This window comes from Oncorhynchus clarkii, chromosome 18 (assembly GCF_045791955.1).
Source record: "Oncorhynchus clarkii lewisi isolate Uvic-CL-2024 chromosome 18, UVic_Ocla_1.0, whole genome shotgun sequence".
Taxonomy (NCBI): domain Eukaryota; kingdom Metazoa; phylum Chordata; class Actinopteri; order Salmoniformes; family Salmonidae; genus Oncorhynchus; species Oncorhynchus clarkii.
Genome location: NC_092164.1, coordinates 87,501 through 103,901, shown reverse-complemented (window position 1 = coordinate 103,901; position 16,401 = coordinate 87,501). Strand labels below are relative to the sequence as shown.

General features: G+C 48.7%; 1 protein-coding gene across 1 annotated transcript in view; it reads right to left on the bottom strand.

Moving 5' to 3' along the window:
- Nucleotides 1-16,401, bottom strand: part of LOC139373907 (arf-GAP with GTPase, ANK repeat and PH domain-containing protein 1-like) — a 101,774-nt gene that overhangs the window by 10,675 nt on the left and 74,698 nt on the right. The window lies entirely within an intron of this gene.

Genomic DNA, 16,401 nt, shown 5'->3' with positions numbered 1-16,401 from the left:
AAAGGGAACACGAAGGGGGGAGTGTGTGTGTGTGTGTGTGTGAATAATAATCACAGGAGGCAGATTTCCTAGCCAGTCTAATTAAACACTACAGGTCATGCCAGCGAGGGCTCCAACATGTCCGAACGCAATGAGCCTTTCACAAGAAATGCCCCCCGACCACAACACACACACACTTCAACGTTTCCCATTAGTGCGTTCATGTGAGATGACAGCAACACATTATTATCATGATAATGACTTAGGTAAATCTATTCCACCCTGAGAGAGAGGAACCCCATGTATGTACAACCCTGTCTGTTCTCTCTGTACTGTAGGTTGAGAAACAGTGGTGAGAGGTAAATACATGGGGGTGTGTGTAGGTGTGTGTAGGTGTGTGTGTAGGTGTGTGTAGGTGTGTGTAGGTGTGTGTAGGGGTGTGTAGGGGTGTGTGTAGGTGTGTGTGTAGGTGTGTGTAGGGGTGTGTGTAGGTGTGTGTTACAAGCGTCAGTTAAAGCCATGACCAACCCCTTGGTGAATAGAACAACGGGCTGGTTTGACTGACAGCTTCATTAGCCTGTGTTAGGAGGTTGTTAGCGGGACTGTGGACTTCCACCGCCGCAGAGCAGGAGAGGAGCGACAGTGGGGTTCTGTCGCCGTTGGAAACCGTGGGGTGAGGAATGTGCTTGTTTGGGGTTACCCGGGGATAAACAGTGGGGCTGGTGTCAGTCTCTGACTCTCATCTGGGGCCAACTGGAGACAGGAGCTGAAGAATAGATACGTGTCATTTCCTGCCTCTTTTAGGTGCATGAGTCTGTGTTTGTATTATTTCTGTGTGTGTTGGTTCTCCCTGGCCAGTCTCTTTGTTGCAGTGTGTTTACACACAGGCCCAGTAGTTTCCTGTCTCCCCCAGACCCCCAGGCAGAGCCCCGTCTGATTGGTCAACTCTGACAGCCGTCCACTCCACTGGGCCGTCCGACCGTGACTGGTCAACCAGCTGCTCTCCACTGCCACTACGACCACGGGGAGGGAGGGGGTCTACGACCAGGGGGAAGGAGGGAGGGGGTCTACGACCAGGGGGAGGGAGGGAGGGGGTCTACGACCACGGGGAGGGAGGGGGTCTACGACCAGGGGGGGGAGGGGGTCTACGACCACGGGGAGGGAGGGGGTCTACGACCCCAACATAGACCCTGGATACAAGACTCACAGCAGAGTCCCACATCCTAATAAATCAGAACAATAGTCATTATCTAGCATTATGGTGTTATCAAATGATCATTTGATGGCTAATGTTGCCTATTAAAGTGATGACATTTATGTGACACGCAGTGATTCATTAAGTGACTAAATAATGTGTCGTTGTTTTCCACCTAAAATGGAGTTGACCTTATTACCAATGTCCAAAATTACCAGCATTATCATAACTGTCATCACCAGCATCATGATCATTTCCAGCATCATTACCGTAAAGGGCTGTTATTCGATGCCCTCCAACAACAACACATCATCATGAGACATTCCTCAACATGATCATCTTTATCTCTTAACAAAGAGAGAAGACATCCTTGTTAACATACACAATAACATCCATATCACATTCTAACAGTGTGTCGCTGGGTCTGATCTGCACTGTGAGACGCACGGACCTCAGGAATACCACCACCATTCATTACAGAATGGAACTGTGGCAGAGCAGTGAGAGGAACCAGGTTGGACTGAAGTCCTCAGTCAGTGACACACACACACACACACACCACACAGCGTCGTCAGTCAGTCAGTGACACACACACCACACAGCGTCATCGGTCAGTCAGTGACACACACACCACACAGCGTTGTCAGTCAGTCAGTGACAAACACACCACACAGCGTCATCGGTCAGTCAGTGACACACACACCACACAGCGTTGTCAGTCAGTCAGTGACAAACACACACACCACGTCGTCCTTCAGTCAGTCAGTCAGTCAGTGACACACACACATACCACACAGCGTCGTCAGTCAGTCAGTCAGTCAGTCAGTCAGTCACACACACACACACACACACACACAGCGTCGTCAGTCAGTGAGTGAGCAGAGTGGCCTTCTCCTTTGCCCTAATTAGCCCTCTCTAATTCAGCTCGTTAGGACTCGTTACAACTCGTTAGGGTTCCACTGACTCCCAGGTAATGAGGTCTGACAGGAGGAATCTGTCACCTGGACAGCTCCCCCAGTAAACCTGAGGAGACTAAGACCAGGGTGAGATGCCCAGACCATACACACAGGCTCACATACAGAGAGGAGAGAGGTAGTCACTAGAGGGAACAACACATACAGAGAGGTAGTCACTAGAGGGAACAACACATACAGAGAGGTAGTCACTAGAGGGAACAACACATACAGAGAGGTAGTCACTAGAGGGAACAACACATACAGAGAGGTAGTCACTAGAGGGAACAACACATACAGAGAGGTAGTCACTAGAGGGAACAACACATACAGAGAGGTAGTAGAGGGAACAACACATACAGAGAGGTAGTCACTAGAGGGAACAACATACAGAGAGGTAGTCACTAGAGGGAACAACACATACAGAGAGGTAGTCACTAGAGGGAACAACACATACAGAGAGGGAAGAGGGAACAAGGTACACATGGTACCACAGAAAGAAGAGGCAGACAGACAGAATAGCTGTAAAATAGAAAGCAGATAGATACTATTGTCTTACAAGGTAAAAATACCCTAGACCCCCCCCCCCCCCCCCAAAAAACAAGGGGTCTGAAATCAATTACACTTTGGTCGTTAGCTGCCCTTGGATAGTCACAGATAATTAAACTCAGCTCTTTTTTATGATGAACAGATTAGTGTCTCTGTTACTGAGCCTTTGCCTGGCTTGATACTGCTCTCTGATTGGCTGGCTGGGGGAAAATGGGCAAAGCTGATGGGAAGTGCCCTCAGCTGAATCACAATGCTCCAGTAGTGGCATGAAGAGCAGAGAGAGAGGAAAGGAGGGAGGGAGGAGGAGAGAGGAAAGGAGGGAGGGAGGAGGAGAGAGGAAAGGAGGGAGGAGAGAGAGAGAGGGAGGGGAAGGAGGAGAGAGGAAAGGAGGGAGGGAGGGAAGGAGGGAGGGAGGAAAGGAGGGAGGGAGGAGGAGAGGGAGGAAAGGAGGGAGGGAGGAGGAGAGGGAGGAAAGGAGGGAGGGAGGAGGAGAGGGAGGAAAGGAGGGAGGGAGGAGGAGAAGGAGGGAGGGAGGAGGAGAAAGAGGAAAGGGAGGAGGAGAAAGAGGAAAGGAGGGAGGGAGGAGGAGAGAGAGGAAAGGAGGGAGGGAGGAAAGGAGGGAGGGAGGAAAGGAGGGAGGAAAGGAGGGAGGGAGGAAAGGAGGGAGGGAGGAAAGGAGGGAGGGAAGAAAGGAGGGAGGGAGGAGGAGAGGGAGGAAAGGAGGGAGGGAGGAGGAGAGGGAGGAAAGGAGAGAGAGGAAAGGAGGGAGGGAGGAGGAGAGAGAGGAAAGGAGGGAGGGAGGGAGGAGGAGAGAGAGGTAGAGGGAGACAGAGCACGCTCCAGTAGTGGCATGAAGAGCAGATAAGAGGGGAAAGGTCAAGAGGGAGAGAAGGGAGAAAGGGCGGTAGGGATAGAGAGAGAGGTAGGGGGGAAGGAGAGAGAGGTAAGGGAAAGGGGAGAGTGTGTAGGGGGAGAGGGACAGTGTCTGGCTGAGCACAAACCTGGCTGCCTACCTACCTTGTGACCCGACCAGGAAGTCCTGAGAGAGTCCAGACCCATTGACATTTCTGTTCATATTAGCCCCGATGCAGATGAGTGGGATTAGAAGGTGTTTTAACAGACATTTGTACCCCTTTTCTGAAGCTTCTCACAGGGGACCTGGCTGAAACAGAACAGTTCCACAGCTCCAATGGTGCATATCCTCCCCCTCCCAGACACAGTCCCACCATTACGGCTCAGATTCAACTGTTTTAAATCACATATCATCACCCTCCCAGACACAGTCACGTCATTACGGCTCAGATTCAACTGTTTTAAATCACATATCATCACCCTCCCAGACACAGTCACTTCATTACGGCTCAGATTCAACTGTTTTAAATCACATATCCTCCCCCTCCCAGACACAGTCCCACCATTACGGCTCAGATTCAACTGTTTTAAATCACATATCATCACCCTCCCAGAAACAGTCCCACCATTACGGCTCAGATTCAACTGTTTTAAATCACATATCATCACCCTCCCAGACACAGTCCCGCCATTACGGCTCAGATTCAACTGTTTTAAATCACATATCATCACCCTCCCAGACACAGTCCCGCCATTACGGCTCAGATTCAACTGTTTTAAATCACATATCATCACCCTCCCAGACACAGTCCCGCCATTACGGCTCAGATTCAACTGTTTTAAATCACATATCATCACCCTCCCAGACACAGTCCCGCAATTACGGCTCAGATTCAACTGTTTTAAATCACATATCGTCACCCTCCCAGAAACAGTCACTTCATTACGGCTCAGATTCAACTGTTTTAAATCACATATCATCACCCTCCCAGAAACAGTCACTTCATTACGGCTCAGATTCAACTGTTTTAAATCACATATCATCACCCTCCCAGAAACAGTCACTTCATTACGGCTCAGATTCAACTGTTTTAAATCACATATCATCACCCTCCCAGACACAGTCCCACCATTACGGCTCATATTCAACTGTTTTAAATCACATATCATCACCCTCCCAGACACAGTCACTTCATTACGGCTCAGATTCAACTGTTTTAAATCACATATCATCACCCTCCCAGAAACAGTCACTTCATTACGGCTCAGATTCAACTGTTTTAAATCACATATCATCACCCTCCCAGAAACAGTCCCACCATTACGGCTCAGATTCAACTGTTTTAAATCACATATCATCACCCTCCCAGACACAGTCACTTCATTACGGCTCAGATTCAACTGTTTTAAATCACATATCGTCACCCTCCCAGAAACAGTTACTTCATTACGGCTCAGATTCAACTGTTTTAAATCACATATCATCACCCTCCCAGAAACAGTCCCACCATTACGGCTCAGATTCAACTGTTTTAAATCACATATCATCACCCTCCCAGAAACAGTCCCTTCATTACGGCTCAGATTCAACTGTTTTAAATCACATATCATCACCCTCCCAGAAACAGTCCCTTCATTACGGCTCAGATTCAACTGTTCTAAATCACATATCATCACCCTCCCAGACACAGTCCCACCATTACGGCTCAGATTCAACTGTTTTAAATCACATATCATCACCCTCCCAGAAACAGTCACTTCATTACGACTCAGATTCAACTGTTTTAAATCACATATCATCACCCTCCCAGAAACAGTCCCTTCATTACGGCTCAGATTCAACTGTTTTAAATCACATATCATCACCCTCCCAGAAACAGTCCCACCATTACGGCTCAGATTCAACTGTTTTAAATCACATATCATCACCCTCCCAGAAACAGTCACTTCATTACGGCTCAGATTCAACTGTTTTAAATCACATATCGTCACCCTCCCAGACACAGTCCCGCCATTACGGCTCAGATTCAACTGTTTTAAATCACATATCATCACCCTCCCAGAAACAGTCACTTCATTACGGCTCAGATTCAACTGTTTTAAATCACATATCATCACCCTCCCAGAAACAGTCCCACCATTACGGCTCAGATTCAACTGTTTTAAATCACATATCATCACCCTCCCAGAAACAGTCACTTCATTACGGCTCAGATTCAACTGTTTTAAATCACATATCATCACCCTCCCAGAAACAGTCACTTCATTACGGCTCAGATTCAACTGTTTTAAATCACATATCATCACCCTCCCAGAAACAGTCCCACCATTACGGCTCAGATTCAACTGTTTTAAATCACATATCATCACCCTCCCAGAAACAGTCCCGTCATTACGGCTCAGATTCAACTGTTTTAAATCACATATCATCACCCTCCCAGACACAGTCACTTCATTACGACTCAGATTCAACTGTTTTAAATCACATATCATCACCCTCCCAGAAACAGTCACTTCATTACGGCTCAGATTCAACTGTTTTAAATCACATATCATCACCCTCCCAGAAACAGTCACTTCATTACGGCTCAGATTCAACTGTTTTAAATCACATATCATCACCCTCCCAGAAACAGTCCCACCATTACGGCTCAGATTCAACTGTTTTAAATCACATATCATCACCCTCCCAGAAACAGTCCCGTCATTACGGCTCAGATTCAACTGTTTTAAATCACATATCATCACCCTCCCAGACACAGTCACTTCATTACGACTCAGATTCAACTGTTTTAAATCACATATCATCACCCTCCCAGAAACAGTCACTTCATTACGGCTCAGATTCAACTGTTTTAAATCACATATCATCACCCTCCCAGACACAGTCCTGCCATTACGGCTCAGATTCAACTGTTTTAAATCACATATCATCACCCTCCCAGACACAGTCACTTCATTACGGCTCAGATTCAACTGTTTTAAATCACATATCATCACCCTCCCAGACACAGTCACTTCATTACGGCTCAGATTCAACTGTTTTAAATCACATATCATCACCCTCCCAGAAACAGTCCCACCATTACGGCTCAGATTCAACTGTTTTAAATCACATATCATCACCCTCCCAGACACAGTCCCGCCATTACGGCTCAGATTCAACTGTTTTAAATCACAGAGGATCGTTTTATTTCCAAGTATTAATATTTTTCAACTAAGTTAAGGACAGCACATAGGACTGCATGTAGACAGCAAGCTTTATGGGACAATCAAATGAAACAAACAATAGATACATTAAACACACAGATTACATTACACAATCAGATAGATACATTACACACACAGATAGATACAGCCTGTCTACGTTTCACACTGAATTCACTTCATCTCATTTCCAAACCATCAAACTGTGGGATTATTCGATTCAATTGGCAGTAAATAAGACATCTCTTCTCAATTAGCCCCTGCTAGATCTGTTATGGTCTGTTTAAAATGTTTACCAGCCAAGGTCTGTACTAACAGTGAACCAATTCAGTCTGAACACATTACCAAGACAACAAGGAGAACTCGCAGACAAAAGAATTTGCGGACAAATACGGCAATTACAGAAAGGCCTAGCTACCTACCACTTCACTTATTATCCATATACAGACTAATCTGTGCTTCAGGAATGGGAACATGAGAGAGGTAATACAGACACAGAGTGAGAGACAGACACACAGACAGAGGGAGAGAGAGACACACAGATAGAGGGAGAGAGAGGGAGAGAGCGAGACACAGAGGGAGAGAGAGACACACACAGAGGGAGAGAGAGAGACAGACACACAGACAGAGGGAGAGAGAGGGAGAGAGCGAGACACAGGGAGAGAGAGACACAGAAGGAGAGAGAGAGACACAGACAGAGGGAGAGAGAGGGAGAGAGCGAGACACAGAGGGAGAGAGAGACACACAGAGGGAGAGAGAGAGACAGACACACAGACAGAGGGAGAGAGAGGGAGAGAGCGAGACACAGAGGGAGAGAGAGACACACACAGAGGGAGAGAGAGAGACAGACACACAGACAGAGGGAGAGAGAGGGAGAGAGCGAGACACAGGGAGAGAGAGACACAGAAGGAGAGAGAGAGACACACAGACAGAGGGAGAGAGAGGGAGAGAGCGAGACACAGAGGGAGAGCAGAGGGAGAGAGAGAGACAGACACACAGACAGAGGGAGAGAGGGAGAGAGCGAGACACAGAGGGAGAGAGAGACACACACAGAGGGAGAGAGAGAGACAGACACACAGACAGAGGGAGAGAGAGGGAGAGAGCGAGACACAGGGAGAGAGAGGGAGAGAGCGAGAGAGAGGGAGAGAGCGAGACAGAGGGAGAGAGAGAGACAGACAGAGGGAGAGAGAGAGACAGAGAGAGAGACAGACACAGACAGGGGGAGAGAGAGACAGAGACAATGGGAGAGAGAGGGAGAGAGAGACACACAGACAGAGGGAGAGAGAGGGAGAGAAAGAGAGACAGAGGGAGAGAGAGAGAGACAGACAGAGGGAGAGCGAGAGACAGACACAGACAGTGGGAGAGAGAGACAGAGACAATGGGAGAGAGAGGGAGAGAGAGAGACACACAGACAGAGGGATCGAGCAAGACAGAGGGAGAGAAAGAGAGAGACAGACAAAGGGAGAGAGAGAGAGAGAGACAGACAGAGGGAGAGAGAAAGACAGACAGATGGAGGGAGAGAGAGAGACAGATGGAGAGAGAGACACAGACAGAGACAGACAGAGGGAGATGGAGGCAGACCGAGGGAGAGAAAGACAGACACAGACAGAGGGAGAGACAGAGAGAGACAGACAGAAGGAGAGAGAGAGAGAGAGAGAGAGAGACAGAGAGAGTCACAGACAGAGAGAGAGACAGACAGAGAGAGAGAGACAGAGGGAAAGAGAGGGAGAGAGAGGGAAATAAAGAGACAGACACAGACACAGACAGTGGGAGAGAGAGACAGAGACAATGGGAGAGAGAGGGAGAGAGAGAGACACACAGACAGAGGGACAGAGAGGGATCGAGCAAGACAGAGAGAGAGACAGACAAAGGGAGAGAGAGAGAGAGAGACAGACAAAGGGAGAGAGAGAGAGAGAGACAGACAGAGGGAGAGAGAAAGACAGACAGATGGAGGGAGAGAGAAAGACAGACAGATGGAGAGAGAGACAGACAGAAGGAGAGAGCGAGAGAGACAGACAGAGCAAGGGAGAGAGAGGGAGGGAGATGGAGGCAGACCGAGGGAGAGAAAGACAGACACAGACAGGGAGAGAGAGAAAGAGACAGACAGAGGGAGAGAGGGGGAGAGAGACAGACAGATGGAAAGAAGGAGAGAGTCACAGAGAGAGAGACAGACAGATGGAAAGAGCGAGAGAGAGTCACAGACAGAGAGAGAGACACAGACAGAGGGAAAGAGAGGGAGAGAGAGACACAGACAGAGGGAAAGAGAGGGAGAGAGAGGGAAATAAAGAGACAGACCGAGGGAGAGAGAGAGAGACACAGACACAGGGAGAGAGAGAGACAGACAGAGGGAGAGAGAGAGACAGAGGGAGAGAGAGGGAGACAGACAGATGGAGAGAGAGACTCACAGCCAGACACACATTATTATGCATTTCTTCATTATTAAATTGGGGGATGAAACCCTAGATGAGGTCATCTCGTTGACCAGATCATCTGATGAGTCAGCCATAAATAATAGACCCTTAGTCTTCCCTTATTAGCATCCCTCCTCACGACGACTGCATCAGCCTGGGATGAATGGCTCTCTGATTGGCTCGTCAGCCAGTTTAATGTCAATAGTAAATTGGAAGCCTTGTTAACCTAGTTGGGGACAGGATTACGGGGAGATAGTAAGCAGCCAGTCATGTAAAAATGAATGTCTATCAGGGTCTAATTTAATCAAGGGCAGCTCCCTTTTTACAGAGGAATTACAATGTAGGAAGCCAATTATTTTCAACGTTTACGCTGTGGTCCCTGCCTGTCAGATAAGTGTGTGTGTGTGTGTGTGTGTGTGTGTGTGTGTGTGTGTGTGGGTGTGAGAGAGAGAGAGAGAGAGATTAAAAAAAATGCATGGAATGGCTGGCTCCTATCAGCGGGATAAAGATGATGCTGTGGGGTGGAGGGAAGGACCAGCTAGTTAACTAACAGATTAAACAGACCTCACCAAGAGAGAAGGACCAGCTAGTTAACTAACAGAATAAACAGACCTCACCAAGAGAGAAGGACCAGCTAGTTAACTAACAGATTAAACAGACCTCACCAAGAGAGAAGGACCAGCTAGTTAACTAACAGAATAAACAGACCTCACCAAGACCCAGGCTATCTACAGCTCTTCGTCTGGGACAGCACTCACAGGCAGCACGCACAAAAGTGCACGCACAAAGACTTGAAAGTGTGCACACACACATCCAAGCAAACGCACACAGACACCGAGGAGAGCCCCAGCACACCTCTACCCTGGGGGATAATTATCCTGTGTGGGCCCCTGTCCCCTCTGGTCCCTGGGGCCCAATCCCACCGCTTTCTGGAGGGTGGGCCTCACCCTCCCACACCTGCACCCCGGTCCAGATTAAAAGCCCTGTCTGGTCTAATTTTAAATGTGTTACCGCTGCCCTTTCTTAGGGGAACAAGACTAATCTATTCCCATAAAGGCTTATCTCTGTTCTCTCTGCCCTCCGTGAGGCACGCTGGGCCTTCTGTTGAATTATTACTAGCTGGACATTTGTCATGAGGCAGGCTGACGTGAAGTGTGTCGTAGGGCTGGGCGCTGAGGAGCTGGTCGTGTGTCTGTGGAATGATGGCGTGCCTGGGATGGCTGGCTGTTTCCCTCTCCTCTTTTCTCTCGTTCCCTCCATCCTTCAGCTGTCTAATTAAGGTGAGGCCTCCTAGCATCCCCTCCCCCTTTCCTTGTCCCATTATTGTCCACCACCAATTACTTCCCCCTCCCCGCCCACTTCACAAAGCTAGGTAACCAGTCAGTCTATCCAACACTTCAATCCTTTCAGTTACCCTCTCCAGTTCAACTGTAGACTGAAACAAACACATTGACCCCAACAGTCAGAGGGTGAAGCTAACAAAGGTCAACTGTAGACTGAAACAAACACATTGACCCCAACAGTCACAGGGTGAAGCTAACAAAGGTCAACTGTAGACTGAAACAAACACATTGACCCCAACAGTCAGAGGGTGAAGCTAACAAAGGTCAACTGTAGACTGAAACAAACACATTGACCCCAACAGTCAGAGGGTGAAGCTAACAAAGGTCAACTGCGAGCAGGAGGATGGGCCGTGCAAAGGCGTGTTGATGCGCTGGTCAAGACAATCAGCCACTATGACAGGCTGCCAAACGTCAGCGTGTGTTTGCGTGTCGGGGGTCGTGTCGAGTGATGGCGACATGGCCGCCAAAGGAACGCCACAATCCCACAAAGTCACCGGCAGGCTGGATGAGAGGAGCTGTCACTACTGCTTGCTCAGGCCTGCTAACGCCTCCGTCAAACAGGCAGCTAACGGCCCTCCAGACTCACGGCCCAGGCCTCTGGTGTGGTATCCATGGCAGCCATCACATCATTAACACAATGAGAGAGTTGCTTGATGATAATAATGAGTTAGTGGTGCCACACCAGCACAGCAGTGCCAGGCCTACGGGTTACTACTGTAGTAGTCATTGTTCCCAGTTTCAGCAGCCCTTGACCCGGCCCTCAGCACTGACCATCAGATAGGGGGCGTCACCGGGGCTGTAGCCATCAGATAGAGGGGGGGTCGCCGGACCAGACCAAACACAGCCTACCAGGAGCTGTAGCCATCAGATAGGGGGGGTTACCGGACCAGACCAAACACAGCCTACCAGGAGCTGTAGCCATCAGATAGAGGGGGGGGTCGCCGGACCAGACCAAACACAGCCTACCAGGAGCTGTAGCCATCAGATAGGGGGGGTTACCGGGCCAGACCAAACACAGCCTACCAGGAGCTGTAGCCATCAGATAGGGGGGGTTACCGGACCAGACCAAACACAGCCTACCAGGAGCTGTAGCCATCAGATGGGGGGGGGGGGGGGGGGGGGGGGTCACCGGACCAGACCAAACACAGCCTACCAGGAGCTGTAGCCATCAGAGGTGATAATGGTTAACTGCGGGCAGCGAGATGTTCAAGTGAACGTTTAGAGAAGGTTGATGATTTTGGTGTTTTTGGGGGCCTTTTGCCACATTGTGTCAAGGGAACTCTAGAGGACAGCAGCCTATGGCTACAGCAGAGCAGTGCTGGCTGGTACCCTGGAGTCAGACACACTGCACCGGGTTCACCATCACTTTCATCTCTTCTGACTATTCTGGCAGCCTTCTCAAAACACTCCCTTATTTCACTATTTACAACATTCACTATAGCATCTCTACATCATGAACAGAGAGTCCTGGCCCCAGTGACCAACAGACAGAGAGAGAAGCTTGGAGAGGGAGGAGGGCTGAGTAAAGCTCATTGGTCTGAAGAGAGAGAGAGAGAGAGAGAGAGAGAGAGAGAGAGAGAGAGCGAGAGAGAGCGAGAGAGCGAGAGAGCGAGAGAGAGAGAGAGAGAGAGAGAGAGGAGAGAGAGAGAGGAGAGAGAGGAGAGAGAAGCTTGGCGAGGGAGGAGGGCTGAGTAAAGCTCATTGGTCTGAAGAGAGAGAGAGAGAGAGAGAGAGAGAGGAGAGAGGAGAGAGAGAGAGGAGAGAGAAGCTTGGCGAGGGAGGAGGGCTGAGTAAAGCTCATTGGTCTGAAGAGAGAGAGAGAGAGCGCGAGAGAGCGCGAGAGAGAGAGAGAGAGAGAGAGAGAGAGAGAGAGAGAGAGAGAGAGAGAGAGAGAGAGAGAGAGAGAGAGAGAGAGGAGAGAGAAGCTTGGCGAGGGAGGAGGGCTGAGTAAAGCTCATTGGTCTGAAGAGAGAGAAGCTTGGAGAGGGAGGAGGGCTGAGGAAAGCTCATTGGTCTGAAGAGAGAGCAGGACAGCAGGGGAGGCCTATCATGTCACATCTCTTATCAGATCTGTATGGAGGCTACAGCGAGCGGCGCTAAGCTACGTGTGATCTCTCCAAAGATGGTTCCTCCCTCCGCTCCAAACGGGACAGAGCAGAGAGAAGAGGAGGAAAAATGTGTGTAATACTCCCATGCCAATGCACTGCTTCTCCCTCCAAACCGTCATCTCTTTCAATTCAATTAAATTCAAGGGCTTTATTGACATGGGAAACATGTGTTAACATTGCCAAAGCAAGTGAGGTAGATAATATATAAAGTGAATATATAAAGTGAAATAAACAATAAAAATGAACAGTAAACATTACACATACAGAAGTTTAAAACAATAAAGACAATCCAAATGTCATATTATATATATACAGTGTTTTAACAATGTACAAATGGTTAAAGGACACAAGATAAAATAAATAAGCATAAATATGGGTTGTATTTACAATGGTGTTTGTTCTTCACTGGTTGCCCTTTTCTCGTGGCAACAGGTCACATGTCTTGCTGCTGTGATGGCACACTGTGGAATTTCACCCAGTAGATATGGGAGTTTATCAAAATTGGATTTGTTTTCGAATTCTTTGTGGATCTGTGTAATCTGAGGGAAATATGTCTCTCTAATATGGTCATACATTGGGCAGGAGGTTAGGAAGTGCAGCTCAGTTTCCACCTCATTTTGTGGGCAGTGTGCACATAGCCTGTCTTCTCTTGAGAGCCATGTCTACCTACGGCGGCCTTTCTCAATAGCAAGGCTATGCTCACTGAGTCTGTACATAGTCAAAGCTTTCCTTAATTTTGGGTCAGTCACAGTGGTCAGGTATTCTGCCGCTGTGTACTCTCTGTTTAGGGCCAAATAGCATTCTAGTTTGCTCTGTTTTTTTGTAAATTCTTTCCAATGTGTCAAGTAATTATCTTTTTGTAATCATCTTTCTCTCTCCCTCCAACCCTCCCTCTCTTTCTCTCCATTCCTCCCCCTCTCGCTGTCCCTCCAACCCTCCCTCTCTTTCTCCCTCCAACCCTCCCTCTCTCTCTCTCTCTCTCCATCCCTTTCTCTCCCTCTCTCTCTCTCCATCTCCATTCCTCCCTCCCTTTCTCTCTCCCTCTCCCTTTCTCTCTCCATTCCTCCCTCCATGCCTCCTCCATCCCTCAAACAGGACCTAACACTAATGCCCACATCTCTCCCTCCCTTGCTTCCCCCAAACAGAACAGGACCTAATTGGAAGGCGAGAGAAGGGAGAGGTACCAGACCATGACAGGCGGGAGGTCAGTGTAATTGCTGCTGGCCATATTTAACATTAAGATAATCAGTCCATTAATTACCCCCTGGATCATTAAATCAGTCACTTGCTAAATTACATTTCTGCATCTATTACTCAGTGGAGAGACCACGGGGCCAGGGAGAGACCACGGGGCCAGGGAGAGACCACGGGGCCAGGGAGAGACCACGGGGCCAGGGAGAGACCACGGGGCCAGGGAGAGACCACGGGGCCCGGGAGAGACCACGGGGCCCGGGAGAGACCACAGGGCCCGGGAGAGACCACAGGGCCCGGGAGAGACCACGGGGCCAGGGAAGGACCACGGAGAGACCACAGGGCCAGGGAGAGACCACGGGGCCAGGGAGAGACCACGGGGCCAGGGATAGACTTGTTTCATCCATCCAGATGGATTCAGATTCAGCCACCAGCCAAAGCCTGGACACAGTGCTACTGGCCTTCTATACCTAGCTAGTAGCTACTGGCCTTCTATACCTAGCTAGTAGCTACTGGCCTTCTATACCTAGCTAGTAGCTACTGGCCTTCTATACCTAGCTAGTAGCTACTGGCCTTCTATACCTAGCTAGTAGCTACTGACCTTCTATACCTAGCTAGTAGCTACTGACCTTCTATACCTAGCTGGTAGCGACTGACCTTCTATACCTAGCTAGTAGCTACTGACCTTCTATACCTAGCTAGTAGCTACTGACCTTCTATACCTAGCTAGTAGCTACTGACCTTCTATACCTAGCTAGTAGCTACTGACCTTCTATACCTAGCTAGTAGCTACTGACCTTCTATACCTAGCTAGTAGCTACTGACCTTCTATACCTAGCTAGTAGCTACTGGCCTTCTATACCTAGCTAGTAGCTACTGACCTTCTATACCTAGCTAGTAGCTACTGGCCTTCTATACCTAGCTAGTAGCTACTGACCTTCTATACCTAGCTAGTAGCTACTGGCCTTCTATACCTAGCTAGTAGCTACTGACCTTCTATACCTAGCTAGTAGCTACTGGCCTTCTATACCTAGCTAGTAGCTACTGACCTTCTATACCTAGCTAGTAGCTACTGGCCTTCTATACCTAGCTAGTAGCTACTGACCTTCTATACCTAGCTAGTAGCTACTGACCTTCTATACCTAGCTAGTAGCTACTGGCCTTCTATACCTAGCTAGTAGCTACTGACCTTCTATACCTAGCTAGTAGCTACTGACCTTCTATACCTAGCTAGTAGCTACTGACCTTCTATACCTAGCTAGTAGCGACTGACCTTCTATACCTAGCTAGTAGCTACTGACCTTCTATACCTAGCTAGTAGCTACTGGCCTTCTATACCTAGCTAGTAGCTACTGACCTTCTATACCTAGCTAGTAGCTACTGGCCTTCTATACCTAGCTAGTAGCTACTGACCTTCTATACCTAGCTAAATGAAATGCATACAATCCAACAGTAGATACTTTAATACTTTAATTAAGACACTCAGATGTCTGTCTTTGTGTCGTGGTTGACGTAGTGAAGATCTGAGGGATAACCAGTTTAATTCAGCATACATCAAGTATTAGTACACACATATCAAGTACATGATCGACTCAGGTCATGCAATGTGACTTATCTCATAAACATCCCAGAGACAGGTCTGTACACATCACGTCACAGACCATGGGACACTCAGCATGAGGCTGCAGGAGCACCATGCTGCATGTGAGCTGCAGTAGTGTACAGTAGAGGGACGTAGTGAACACTGAACAGCCACTTAAGGAATGGCCGAGGAAGTACTATCCTATCGATAGGCAGCGACGACGGGAGACAAATGTCTGGCGAGCTCTGCCAAGCCGAGCCGAGCGTCCCGGGTTAATTGAGATAATATTGACCCCTTCTGTAATCTGTTCCCCTGGTCGCTCCACCCGACGGGGATACATGCCTCCCAAATACACAAATAAATAGGTACATGAATAACAATAAATGCATTAGCCGACTGACGGAAGGGGAGAGAGGAGGAGATGAGCGTGTGTGTGTGTGGTGCGTTGCGTGCATCTGTGTGTGTGTGGTGCGTGCATGCATCTGTGTGTGTGGTGCGTGCATGCATCTGTGTGTGTGGTGCATGCATCTGTGTGTGTGTGGTGCATGCATCTGTGTGTGTGTGGTGCATGCATCTGTGTGTGTGAGGTGCGTGCATGCATCTGTGTGTGTGTGTGCATGCTTGGTGTGTGTAAAAGGGAAACTGGTGGATCCATAGCTAGAGATGTTTGGTGTAGGGGCCAGTAATTAAAAGGTGCTTGTGGAGAGTAATGAGAACAGGAGGAAAATGGGAAGTCGATATTTATGCAGCCAGCAGTCAGCTCTAATTTGTTATGATGGCTGGTGGTGGAGCATGGGCTTGGCTGCCAATAATTGTGTGTGTGTGTGCTGATAATTACACCGCCCAGCAGACGTTAGTGCAGAGGGGCTGGGGCCAGTGAGAGTACAAGCCACAGACATTAACACTGTTACCATGTTAAACGCCACTGATTACTCCGTACTCACTTCCCCCTCTCTCTAATGGATAACTCTTACCTACTGTCCACCTCTGCTGCCAATATCATTACAATGTCCCTGTCACTACTGCTGTCC